The 13,818-nt window shown below is 38.7% G+C and overlaps 1 protein-coding gene and 1 pseudogene across 5 annotated transcripts in view; one reads left to right on the forward strand and one right to left on the reverse strand.

Annotated features, from left to right (window-relative positions):
• JADE3 (jade family PHD finger 3) overlaps positions 1 to 13,818 on the reverse strand; it is a 151,441-nt gene that overhangs the window by 108,904 nt on the left and 28,719 nt on the right. The gene's annotated exons all lie outside the window — the stretch shown is intronic.
• LOC101319050 (large ribosomal subunit protein eL15-like) lies at positions 4,068 to 9,299 on the forward strand (annotated as a pseudogene).

The following is a 13,818-nucleotide window of genomic DNA, read 5'->3' on the forward strand; positions in this document are numbered from 1 at the left end:
TAGCACGGAAGGGCACAACATGCTTAAAACAAAATAAAATGAACAAGCTAACAGACAAAAATTAAGTAATTCTGAATAGACTAGACTATTCACTCTGTAGACTAGAGTGGTATAAGAGACTGATGAATGGTGAGTTTGGGGAGCCCAGCTAGGGACAGACTATAAAGAACGGCATGGGGGACTATACTCATGAGGGTACCCTTTGCTGTGGTAGATGCTTCACATACTTTAATTCATGTAATCATACCTATCACATGATATTATCCATTTATACAAAAGAGCCTCAGTGAGGGATTAGAGAGCTGAGATTTTAACCCATAGACTGATTTCCCAAAACGTACCTTCCCACTAGTTCATGCTACTTCCAAGGGAAGGCCGGGTGATGATGTAAGAATGCCCCCTTCCCAATCCTGCCCACTGCCTCTTAAGTCCCTCTACATTTACCTGAAGCCCTAAAAGGGAGACTATGAAATTTTTCTCTCAGGCCCAACTAGGAAATTCTACTATATCCCCTTGGAATACATCTCAACAGTTGTTAGAAATACTTCCTTCTTTTCCTAAACCCATCATAGCAATAAAGTCCTTATATTATTTTTAGTACTCATATTATAACTGGCCGCTACCAAATTTTGTTTAAAATGCCCCAAGTACTGAAGGAGTACCTTCAATCTTTTCTTTTGCAGAGTCAATAATCATAATCCTTTACCTGCTACTCTAAAGTCTTGCTTTCCAACTCTTTATTATTCTCCATGTTTTCCCAAGCCAGATACTCTTGTAAAAGGCATGGCCACTGGTGAACACCATGAGGAGGTTACCCAGTAGCTCCTGTATTCTGTACCACTGTGTATCCAGCCAATTATTAGAAAAACTATAGACAATGGAAAAGGGATTCTCAAAAAGGGAATAAGAATGATTAAGCTGGTTAAAGGACTTTAAAAAAATTTTATTTAGGGACTTCCCTGGTGGTGCAGTGGTTAAGAATCCGCCTGCCAATGCAGGGGACACGGGTTCGATTCCAGGTCTGGGAAAATCCCACATGCCACGGAGCAACTAAGCCCGTGCGCCACAACTACAGAGCCTGTACTCTAGAGCCCATGAGCTACAACTACTGAGCCTGTGTGCCACAACTACTGAAGCCCGCATGCCTAGAGCCCGTGCTCCGCAACAAGAGAAGCTACCGCAATGAGAAGCCCGCGCACTGCAACAAAGAGTAGCTCCCGCTCATTGTAACTAGAGAAAGCCCGCGCACAGCCACGAAGACCCAACACAGCCAAAAATAAATAAATTTATTTTAGAAAATTTTATTTAATCCTTACTAATAAATATGAACCTGGTTTAGGAAGAGAAAGACAAATACTATAAAACTTACTTATATACGAAGACACCATTAGGATGAATACAGGAATTAGAAATGTGACAAATAAAGTATAAATTTAATAGTCCTTTGAAGCCTATGATTTGTGCCTTTCCCTACCACCTACCCTAAGCATGTGTGTATAAATACTTTGCACAGGAGAAGAGTGACTTTAATTGATATTGATTTATGAAGACATGTGAGATACCCCATGATGACTTATAGACCTAAGCACGAATACTTTGCTGGAGCCTGAAAGTCCAGTAGGAGCCAAGAGAACCAAGAACCATACATTTGGGTATAAATAGAGCCATAGGATACCAAGGCCTGAGGATATCGAGATTATACAATATTAAATATGTGTTCTGGGGGTGAGAGGCTGAATTTTTTTTTGATTGGACTGCCAATCTCTCCTTGAACACAAGGAAACAAAAACTCAGAAATGTTCTAAATTTTCTTCCTCTGCTCCCTTTTACCTTGTCAATCTCTATTGGTCATTTAAAATTCAGCACAGGGGCTTCCCTGGTGGCGCAGTGGTTGAGAGTCCGCCTGCCGATGCAGGGGACACGGGTTTGTGCCCCGGTCCGGGAAGATCCCACATGCCGCAGAGCGGCTGGGCCCATGAGCCATGGTTGCTGAGCCTGCGCGTCCGGAGCCTGTGCTCCGCAGCGGGAGAGGCCACAACAGTGAGAGGCCCGCGTACCGCAAAAAAAAAAAAAAAAAAAAAAAAAAAAAAATTCAGCACAGTCATCACCTCTCTTGGAAGCCTTACCTAACCCCCCTTCCACTACCAAGCTGGGTAAAATGCCCATACTAACCTCTACCATAATAGTCATCCCCTGTAATTATCTGATCATTTGTACATGTCTCCCAGTGGACTCTAAATTCTGGGAAGGCAAAGAGTGTGTCATGTCTTGTCTTTGTGTTTCTAGTACGTAACCCAGTACTTGGTGCTCAACAGAAACTCAGTGAGCATTTTTAGATGGAACTGTGTAGTATCATTTGTCCAAGGTCACAGAACTGCTGTATGGCAAAGGAAGGCCTATGCCCGAGGACATCTGGCTCTTCACCTAGTGAGCTTTTCATTATATCATGTATTTAAAGAGTCACTCACGAAGAAGCCAGACATGAATCTAGAAAACATATTCTATGGATAGACATTTTATTGATCTCTGAATAACCAGCAAATATAAATGGTCTAAATAAACCAATTAAAAGACAGAGAGAGATTGGCAGAGTGGGTTAAAAAACATGATCCATCTATATGTTGTCTGCCACAACTCACTTCAAATATAAGGAAAGGTTGAAAGTGGAAAAAAATGGAGAAGGATATAAGATATAAATATTACTCAAAAGAAAGCAGTGTGGCTATATTAATATCAATAAAAAGATAATCACCAGATGGAGAAGAACATTAAATAATGATAGAAGGATCAATCTACCAAGACATAGCAATCCTAAATATGTATGCACTAAAAAAATGGAGCTGCAAAATATGTGAAACAAAAACTAACTGATCTGAAAGGAGAAATAGATAAATCCACAGTCATAGTTGGAGATTTCAACATTCTTCTCTCAACAATTGATAGAACTAGTAGACAGAAAATCAGCAAGGACATATTGATAGAAGAACTCAACAAACACAATCAACCAATACGATTTAACTGACACCTGTAGAACACTGCATCCAACAACAGCAGATTACATTTTTTTCAAGCACCCACAAAAAATATACCAAGACAGACCGTATCTTGGGCCATGAAACAAGCTTAAACAAATTTAGTAAGATTGAAGTCATATGGAGTGCATTCTCTGACCACAATGGTATCAAAGCAGAAATCAGCAGCAGAAAGACAACAGGAAAATCTCTATAAACACTTGGAAACTAAATAACATACTTCTAAATAAGCCATGGGCCAAAGAGGAAATCTCAAGGGAAAATTTTAAAGTACACTGAACTGAATGAAAATGAAAATACATACAACATATCAAAATATGTGGGGCACAGCTTAAAGCAGTGCTGAGAGGGAAATTTACAGTACTAAATACTTACATTAGGAAAGAAGAGTCTCAAGTCAGTAATCAAAGCTCCGCCTCAAGAAACTAGAAAAAGGAGGATAACAATCCTTGGAATAGGATACAAAAGTAGATGAAGGTTTGGGAAGAATGAGAGTCAACTTCTATGAAATAGCAACACTGGATAGTTAGGTCAACCACTTAGGCCTGAAGTGGGCACAAGGTGGTACATGGCAGAATGTTTGGGCAGGGAGAAGACCAAACTAATGCTAACATCTCAGATGAATGCAAGAGTTTAGGTAAAGGCAGAAATTAAGCTCTGGGCTTCCTATAGCAGCTGCACAGCTTTAAAATCTCCTCAAGGATATGCACCATAGGGCATATATTATCAATACATATACATAAACTCACAGAGGGGCCTAACTTGAGCAGAAGGTGATTAACACACCAGTTGAATTCTCACCTGTCAGGTGTACCTAGGAGCAGCCTATCTTACCAGGAATCTAGGTTCTTGAGGGACCAAGGAATTCCCTAGTAAAGAAGGGAGTTCCAAGAGAAGATGGTAGCTCATCAACTGATCTAGTGGCAATACCCCAAGGTATGAGAGAGGAATGATTCAGAAAATGGTGTGAAGTGTGTAACTCAGGTTAATCTAAAAGCTCAGTTTTCAAGGACGTGGTTCAGAATCCAGTAAGAGATGGGCTTTCCACAGAAACCTAAACAAGCTGGCATGCAGCCCCCACAACCCCAGAAGATCCAGCTGCAGCAGGAGGATGAGAGAGTCAAAGTCAAGGTCCATAGCACAGACACCAGTACCCTTAACTGGGAAGTGTAAGAGTGAGCCACCCACATGGACAGAGTCAGGCATGTCAGTGGTATTTGCAGCTCTGGGGGCTGTGCAAACACAGGAGAGCAGCCTCAAGGGGCTGAAAGCACTAGCAGCCCAGCAAGGACCCTGCCCCAGAGGTCACCAAAGGTGCTAAGAGCAAAGGGAGAGGAGGGAGATGACACTTGGAGCTCTAGAATACCTTATTCAGGAAAACACAACAGATACCTCCAGGGTAAACTGGGTATGTTTGAAGACTTCCCTGGAAGCTGGAGAACTATAATAGAGCTGGCAAAAGTCTGAGGGACTGTTATCCAGACCCTGCTTTCACTGCCAGAATGGTGTGGCCCAGGACATTCAGAACAGCTATATTTCATAGTAGTAGTAGATCCAAGAGAGAATATATAATTATAGAACACATATGTATAGAAAATACATAAGCAGGCATAGCACAAAGAGAGATTTGTTTTCCTGTCACCTAAAAGGTAAGTTTACAAACCAAGATAATAATATTTTTACCCTAAAAATTAATGTGTATTGTGCATTTAAAATTTGTTGTTGCCAGGAACTCTATGATAGGCAACCCACTCGAGAAGCTTAAATTTCAATGCGTAACAGAAGTTAACTTGGGCCTAAAAAAAAAATCCTTAAATTCATGCATAGTACAGATGTGGCTCATTTGGTCCTTGAGATGGAGGGAAGAGGTTAGGAGAAACAGGCCATGTACATCTCAATGGACTTCTGATGCCAGCTGGCAAGGTAGGTCAATAAGCCCAAAGGAAAGGTCCACCTATAGCGGTAGGGGTGAGGGGCAACAGTTCCTGGTCTGAGTTGGGCTTTCCTCTTCATTTAAAAGTGATCAGCCATTTCCTCTCACTAGTCATAGAGAAAAAGACTCACAAAAGAACAGAAAGTCAACTAGGTAATTAGACCTGTAAAAAGCCCAACAGAGAAGCAGGAAAACAAAGTTTAAATAATGACCTTTACCTCGTCCAGCCAAGAAAACCTCCCTAAGCCCCTCACACTTGGGCCTCAAGTGCCTCCAACTGACAATCTTCTTCAACCAGGTAGAAACAGTCCTGGCTTTTCTTCTAATCAATTTCTCTTGATCTGAAAGACTAATTTTATTTTATGTTTTGCCCTTTATTTATTTAATTTTCCCCTCAGCTTTACTGAGGTATAATTGACAAATAAAATTATAATATATTTAAAGTGTACAATGTGATGATTTGATTTGATATACCTATACATTGTGAAAGGATTCCCACCAAGTTTACACATCCATCACTACACAGTTACCTTTTTTCCTTTTTGTGGTGAGAACATTTAAGATCTACTCTCTTAGCAACTTTCAAGTATAAAATGCAGTATTGATAACTATAGTGACCATGCTGTACATTACATCCCCAGAACTTATTCATCTTATAACTTAAAGTTTGTACCCTTTTACCAACCTCACCCCATTTCTCCTGCCTCTTCGCCCCTAGCAACCACCATTCTACTCTCTGTTTCTATGAGTTTGACCTTTTTTTTTTTTTTTTTGATTCCATATAGAAGTGATACCATGCAGTATTTGTCTTTCTCTGTCTGGCTTATTTCACTGAGCATAATGCCCTCCCAGTTTGTCCATGTTGTTGCAAATAGTAGGATTTCCTGAAGGGCTAATTTTAAAAGAACAGAATATTGCTGCAGAACTGAAAACATTCAATACATGTCAATAGACTAGTACTGTAAACAGTTAATAATTCTTATCTTCTACTTTTCTTACACCTAAGACACTTATTCAAAGAGCAAAGTTTGAATTCTAGCTACCCTTTTCACACAGTTCAGATCAGTGACATCCTAACTCAATTCACTGGACATTATTCTAAACAAGGAGTTAGCAAACGTTTTCTGTAAAGGGCTAGACAGTATATATTTTTTGCTTTGCAGGCCATTCAGCCTCTGTCTTAACTACTCAACTCTGCCATTACAGCATAAGAGAAACCACTGACATTTATTTATGTAAATAAATGGACATGGCTGTGTTCCAATAAAACTTCACTTATAGGGGCTTCCCTGATGGTCCAGTGGTTAAGAATCCGCCTTCCAACGCATGGGACCCAGGTTCGATCCCTAGCCACAGAACTAAGATCCCACATGCTGTGGGGCAACTAAGCCCCCGTGCCACAGCTACTGAGCCCGTGTGGTCTAGAGCCCGTGCGCTGCAACGAAGAGCCCGCGTGCCTCAGTGAAGAGCCCGTGTGCCGCAACTAAGACCCAACGCAGCCAAATAAATAAATAAGTAAATAAATATCAAAAAAACTTCACTTACACTGAAATTTTAATTTCATACAATTTTCACATGTCATCAAATATTATTCTTCTTTTGATTTTTCCAACCATTTAAAAACAGAAAAATCCATTCCTAGCTTATAGGCTGCATGAAAACAGGTAGTGGGACAGATTTAGCGGGCAGGCTATAGTGTACCAATCCCTGCTCAAACCAAGACTTAATGCCTCCCTGAAGGAATTTAAAATATGAGACTTTCCCTGATTTTTTTTAAAAAGTAGACATTTCAAACGAGCATCTCACCATAAACTTAAGCTAAAGTTTCAGTTTAGGAGGAGGGACAAATTCTATAAGTGCATAGGAACATATTATAGTAGTGTAAACAGAACTTGAACACTAACTTATAGATCTGCAACTTACTAGGTGTGTAAAACTACAAAACTCACTCATTCTCTCTGGAGCTCAATTCTCTCCATTCTAGTCCATTTGCAACAATCTTCCACATCACTGAAAGGGAGCAGGAGTTACAACTATAATTTACTAATGTTAAATTCTGTCTGGGATATACAGAAAATATTTCTATTTCTACTGTGTGCAGGTCCCTACAAAGCAAAGATACTTTCAAAAGAAGTTTTTTGTCATTATTATTCCAATCTCTTCTGGATCCAGAGCCTATTTATGAGACTTTGAATAGCCTGAGCAGTGAAAAACCCCAAACAGAATAAACCCAAAGAAACCCGTTTCCAGACATATCCAAATCAAACTGCTGAACGTAGTACAAAGAAAAAAATCTTGAAAGCAGCCAGAGGAAAAATACATTACCTTATAGGGGTATAACAATTCGAATTACAGTGGATTTCTTGTATCAGAAACCATGGAGGTCATAAGGAAATGGCACAACATGTTTGAAGTGTGGGGAAAAAAGAACTGTCAACACATAATTCTATATCCAGCAAAAATATCTTTCAGGGATGACAATTTATAGCCAGCAATCTGCTCTAAAAGAACTGCTAGAGGAAGTTCTTCAGCCAGTTGGGAATTTATAGCAGAAAGAAATTTAGCACATTAGGAATGAAGGAACAGCAATATAAATTGTAAAATTTGGGTAGATATAACAGACTGTTCTTCTCTTGAATTACTTAAAATATGTTTGGCAGCTGATAGCAAAAACAATAAGAATGTGTGAAGGGATTTTCAGTATGTGTAGATGTAATATATAAGACAACTATAACATAAAGGGGAGAGGGTAAAGGGACCTACAGGGTGTAAGGTTTCTGCATGACTCCTGAAGTAGTAAAGTATTGATTCTAAGCAGACTGTGCAAGGCTTAATATGTATATTATAATCCCTAGAGTAACCACAAAAGATATGCAAAGAGATAAACTCAAAAATCACAGTAGGGCTTCCCTGGTGACACAGTGGTTGAGAGTCCGCCTGCCGATGCAGGGGACGTGGATTCGTGCCCCGGTCCGGGAGGATCCCACGTGCCGCGGAGCGGCTGGGCCCGTGAGCCATGGCCGCTGAGCCTGCGCGTCCGGAGCCTGTGCCTCGCAGCGGGAGAGGCCACAGCGGTGAGAGGCCCACATACCGCAAAAAAAAAAAAAAAAAAAAAACACAGTAGATTAATTAAAATGGAGCACTAAAAAACGTTCAAATAACCCAAAAGGCAGGAAAGTGGAAAAGAGAGGAAATAATAACAGAGGTATAACACAAAGAAAAGAAATAATAAAATGGTAGGTTTAAACCAAGCATATCAATAACTACATTAAGTGGAATGGTCTAAACATACAATTAAAAGAGACTGTCAGAACAGATTTAAAAAACATGATCCCACCACAAAGACTATAAGAAAATCATTTAAAATATGATATAGGTAGATGAAAAGTAAAAGATGAAAAAAGATATGATGCAAATGCTGATCAAAAGAAAGAATTCAGGGCTTCCCTGATGGCGCAGTGGTTGAGAGTCCGCCTGCCGATGCAGGGTACACGGGTTCGTGCCCCGGTCCTGGAAGATCCCACATGCTGCGGAGCGGCTGCACCCATGAGCCATGGCCGCTGGGCCTGCACGTCTGGAGCCTGTGCTCTGCAATGGGAGAGGCCACAGCGGTGAGAGGCACACGTACCGCCAAAAAAAAAAAAAGAAAAGAAAGAATTCAGAGCAAATAAAATTACAAGGATAAAGTGGGCCTTTCCGTCTGGCAGCAGCCATCAGGTGAGCCGAGATGGGCACTTGCTAGTACATCCAGGAGGAAGCAGCAGTCCCACATAATTTGCTTTCTGCTCAGGGTGCACTGCTGGCAGTACCGCCAGCTCTCTGCACTGCAGAGGGCCCTCTGCCCCACCCAGCCTGACAAGGTACACAGGCTGGGCTACAAGGCCAAGCAAGGTTATGTCATATATCAGATTCGTGTGTGCTGTGGTGCCTGCAAATGCCCGGTTCCTAATGGTGCCACCTACGGCAAGCCTCTCCATCATGGTGTCAACCAGCTCTAGTTTGCTCGAAGCCTTCATTCTGTTGCCAAGGAGTGAACTGGACATCACGGTGGGGCCCTAAGGGTCCTGAATTCTTACTGGGTTGGTGAAGATTCTACTTACAAATTTTTTGAGGTTATCATCATTGATCCATTTCATAAAGCTATCAGAAGAAACCCTGTCACCCAGTGGATCACCAAACCAGTCCACAAGCACAGGGAGATGTGGGGGCTGACATCTGCAGGCAGAAAGAGCCGCGGCCTTGGAAAGGGCCACAAGTCCCACCACACTATTGGTGGTTCTCGCCGTGCAGCTTGGAGAAGGCGCAATACTCTCCAGCTCCACTATTACCGCTAATATAAGTAATGTTTGTAAAATTCTTACCTAATAAACAATTTAGGACATTCATGTCCGCTTAAAGGTGTTTTTAAATTTGTCTGTTAAAACTAGTTGTCTCCAGATTATTTCATTGAATGCATTGTCAAATTATGAAAATTAAAGTGCAATAATGTTTGAAGACTTTAAGTGATGGTGTATCTTGTTTCTAATAAGGGAAATGCCTTTGTTTTTGCTTTATTAGGGAGTTGATATGTCCGTGTTTAAAATGCTGTTTGGTACAATAGGTGTAAAATAAATTCTGGAAAAGAGGAGTGCAGAAACTAGCCATGTAGATTTGTTGATGCATGTGATGAAACCTACAGCTTTATTGGGGTGATGCAATGCTCTGCTGGTTTACTCTAAAGTGGCTGTTTTATGGAGTTTGGCAAGGACAAACTTTTTAAATTGGATTTTCCTTGGAAATGTGAAGGATATCCTGATCCTTTATCATGATCATACGCAGAAAAACAATGAAAGTTGACTAGGGCCCACATTTTTAGACTTAATCTAATATTCCATTTATGTAAACAGCTGCTTCCGAAAGGCGAAAAGTAAAGGAGTGTCACCATTTTTAAGAGAATTGAATAAACCTGTTGCAAGAGGGTTCGCTTACAAATGAAAACATCCTGGTTAACCTAAATTAAACTGCCTTGGCCTCCATGGTACCACTGATGTTCACATAAAAGATGGGAGCTACTGGTTTAATCCCAGGACTGGGATCTGTAGAATACTGAACTTCATGCAAAATAGTCATGGTATTTACACTGGTGTATACTGAAACTGATGGAAATTGAACATTAGGTAAATGAGAAGGGAGTTAATTAGCCCTAAGGTTTGTAAGCTAGTAATGCTAGGATTGGGAAATTGGTGTCCATCAGATACCTTTCAAGTGTGGGAGGACAGAAAAAGCTTGGATCAAAATTTTAAATCTTTTATCTGTAATATTAGTTTGTGACCATTATGAACTCTCTAAGCCACCACAGAGGGGACAACAGGGTTGGTTTTATTTAAAAGTAACACTAAGTCTAATCAGTGCTATTTTGGGTCAAGCCACATTATCCATTCCCATAAGGATACTGAGAAAAGTCATGTAGTTGGTGTCAATACAAGTTCAATTGGTTTCCAATTTTATATGTTGCCTACAGTTATTTTTCTGATCCCTGCTCAAACTACCCTCAAGAGCCTCACCATTCCACAAACTTGCCAGGCCACCAGTTGTGGCTGGGCATACCACTACATTCTGCTTGCATCATGTTCTGTTTCCCAGGGTGGATTTGAGTGTATAGGAAATATGGAAGAGGAATTGCCCCAATTCTTTCCAATTCTTGGTTTGCTATCTTAACAGGTAGGTTAATTTTGAAATCTAATTGCTGGTTTTCTTGAACCAATTTTTCTCGTATTTTCTTCAAGGGTCTTGAAAGGTCCACTTAATGATTTCCAGAAAACATGTAGCAGGCTCGCAAAACGTTTTGAGACCCAAATTTCTTCCCACTCAAAAAAAAAGTCTTAAACCATATAATTTTGTGTGTAGAGCTTGTTCAACTATACATAATAATAGAATAAATGTCTATTAAACTAAAAAGAAAGGATAAAGTGGGATATAAAGAGACATGTCATAATGCTAAAAGGGTTATTTAATTCACCCCAAAGACTTAACAATCCTAAATGTGTAAACACCTAACAACAGTGCTTCAAAATATGTGAAGCAAAAACTGTCAGATCTAAAATTAGAAGTAGAAAAACCCACAATTATAGTTGGAGACTTCAACATTCCTCTCTAATTAATATATAGAACTAGCAGACAGAAAATCAGCAAGAATATGTAAGAACTGAACACTATTATCAACCAAGTGGAATTAGCTTATATGTACAGAACACTCTATCTAACAATCGCAGAATATATATTCTTTCAACAAGATAGATCACATCCTGGGTCACAAAACAAACTTCAAATATAAAAGAACTGAAATCATACAGAATATGTTCCCTGACCATAAAGGAAATAAAATAGAAATCGACAACAGAGAGATAAGAGGAAAAGCTCCAAATACTTGGCTATTGGATATCATATATCTAAATAACCCATTAATCAAAGAGAAACTTTTAAGGGAAATTAGAAAATATTTTTAATTAAAGAAAAATGAAAAAACAACATAACTCAATTTGTGGGCTTAGAGGGAAATTCATAGCAGTAAATGATATTTTAGGGGAAAAAATCTCTCATATAAATACAGGTGACCCTTGAACAATCAGGGGTCAGGGGTGCCAAACCTCTGCACAGTCAAAAATCCATATCTAAGTTATTGTCAGCCCTCCCTATCCATGGTTCCTCCATAACCTCAATTCCTCTGTATTGGCAGTTTCACATCTGTGGATTCAACCAACCATGTGGATAGTGTAGTACTGTAGTATTTACTATTGAAAATAATCCACATATAAGTGGACCTGCACAGTTCATACCCCTGTTGTTCAAGGGTCAACCGTAATCTAGGCTTCCCCCTTAGGAACTAGAAAAAGAGCAAAATAAACCCAAAGCAAGCAGAAAAAGGAAATAAGATAAAGCAGAAATCAATGAAGCTGAAAACAGAAAAACAACAGAGAAAAATAAATGAAAACAAAAGCTGGTCCTTTGAAAAGATCAATAAAATTGATAAACCTCTAGCAAAACTGAGAAAGAAAAAAAAAAGCAAATTACCAATATGAGGAATGAAAGAAGAGATTATCACTATAGACCCCGCAGACATAAAAAGATAATAAGGGGATACTACCATGAATAACTCTACACACATAAGTTAGACAACTTAAATGAAATGGACAGACTGCTCGAAAACCACAAACTACTAAAACTCATTGAAGATGAAACAAGTAACCTGAATAATGATCCATCTATTAAGGAAATTAAATTCACAGCTAAAAATCTTTTTTAAAAGAAATGCCCAGGCCCAGATGGTTTCACTGGCAAATTCCAACAAACATTTAAAGAAAAGATAACACCATTTTATAGGCAAGTGGTTATGGCACAGGGACTACAGTCAGACTTCCTGAATTTTAATCTCTGCTCAGCCACTTACTAATTCTGTGCTCTTGGGAAACTGTTAACATTTCTGTGCTTCAGAATGCTTCATTATTGGTTCAAAAGGGGAAAATAATAGTATTGTACTTATAGGATTGGTATGAGTATTGAATAAATTATTAAATATAAAGTAAAAAAATTAAAAAAAAGAAAAGATAACACCAATTCTGCAAGATCTCTTCCAGAAAACAGGAGAGGATAGAATCTTTCCCTACTCATTTTATGAAGCCCTGATACCAAACCCAGACAAACAATACAAAAAAGAAAACTATAGACCAATATCCCTCATGAATATAAAAGCAAATACCCTCAACAAAATATTAGCAAATCTAACAGCAATATATAAAACCCTACATCCAAGTGGGGTTTCTCCCAGGAATGAAAAGCAGGTTCAATATTTGAAAATCAATCAATGTAATCAACATATTAAGTCTAAAAAAGAAAAACCAAATGATAATATCAGTTGATGAGGACAAAACCATTTGTCAAAATTCAAAATGCATTCATAATAGAAACTCTCAGCATAGTAGGAATAGAAGGGAACTTCCTCAACTTGATAAAGAACTTAAAGGTAAAATAAGAAAAAGCTGTGCTCTCTCATCACTTCTATCAAACATCATACTAGAAGTCTTAGCCTGTGCAGAAAGGGACAAAAAATATATAAAAGGTATACAGATTGAAAGAAAGAAATGAAAGTATCCCTACTCCTAAACAGCATGATTGTTTGCTTAGAATATATCAGAGAAATCTATTTTTTTAAGTCCTATAACTAACAGCTTAGCAAGGAAGCAGGATATAAGGTCAATACAAAAATCAGTCATATTTCTATATGGTGACAATAAACAACTAGAAACTGAATCTTTAAAAAAATATATCATTTACAACAGCTCCAAAGAAATGAAACATTCAGGTATATATCTAACAAAACATGTACAGGATCTCTATGCTGAACACTACAAAACATAGATGCTTCCATGAAAAAATCAAAGAAAATCTAAAGAAATGGAGAAATATGCTATATTCATGTGGTGGAAGATTCAGCATATTAAAGATGTCATTTCTCCCCAAAGTCATCAGATTCATCATTAGATTTAACCTAATTCAAACAAAAATGCCAGTAGGATTTTTTGTAAATATAGACAAGATGATTCTAAAATTTATAAAGAACAGCAAAAGATCTAGAATAGCTAAAACAAATTTTAAAAAGAAGAATAAAGTTGGAGAAACACACTGATTTTAAGGCATAATATAAAGCTACAGTAATCAAGACAGTGGTATTGATGAAGTGATAAAAACAGAACAATGGGACAAAAGAGAGTTAAGATATTGACCTACATAAATACAGGCAACTGATTTTTGAAACAGGTGCAAAAGCAATTTAGAGGAGGAAAGATAGTCTTTTGAACTAACGGTGTGGGAACAATT

The sequence above is a fragment of the Tursiops truncatus genome, chromosome X (genome assembly GCF_011762595.2).
Source record: "Tursiops truncatus isolate mTurTru1 chromosome X, mTurTru1.mat.Y, whole genome shotgun sequence".
NCBI classification, from domain to species: domain Eukaryota; kingdom Metazoa; phylum Chordata; class Mammalia; order Artiodactyla; family Delphinidae; genus Tursiops; species Tursiops truncatus.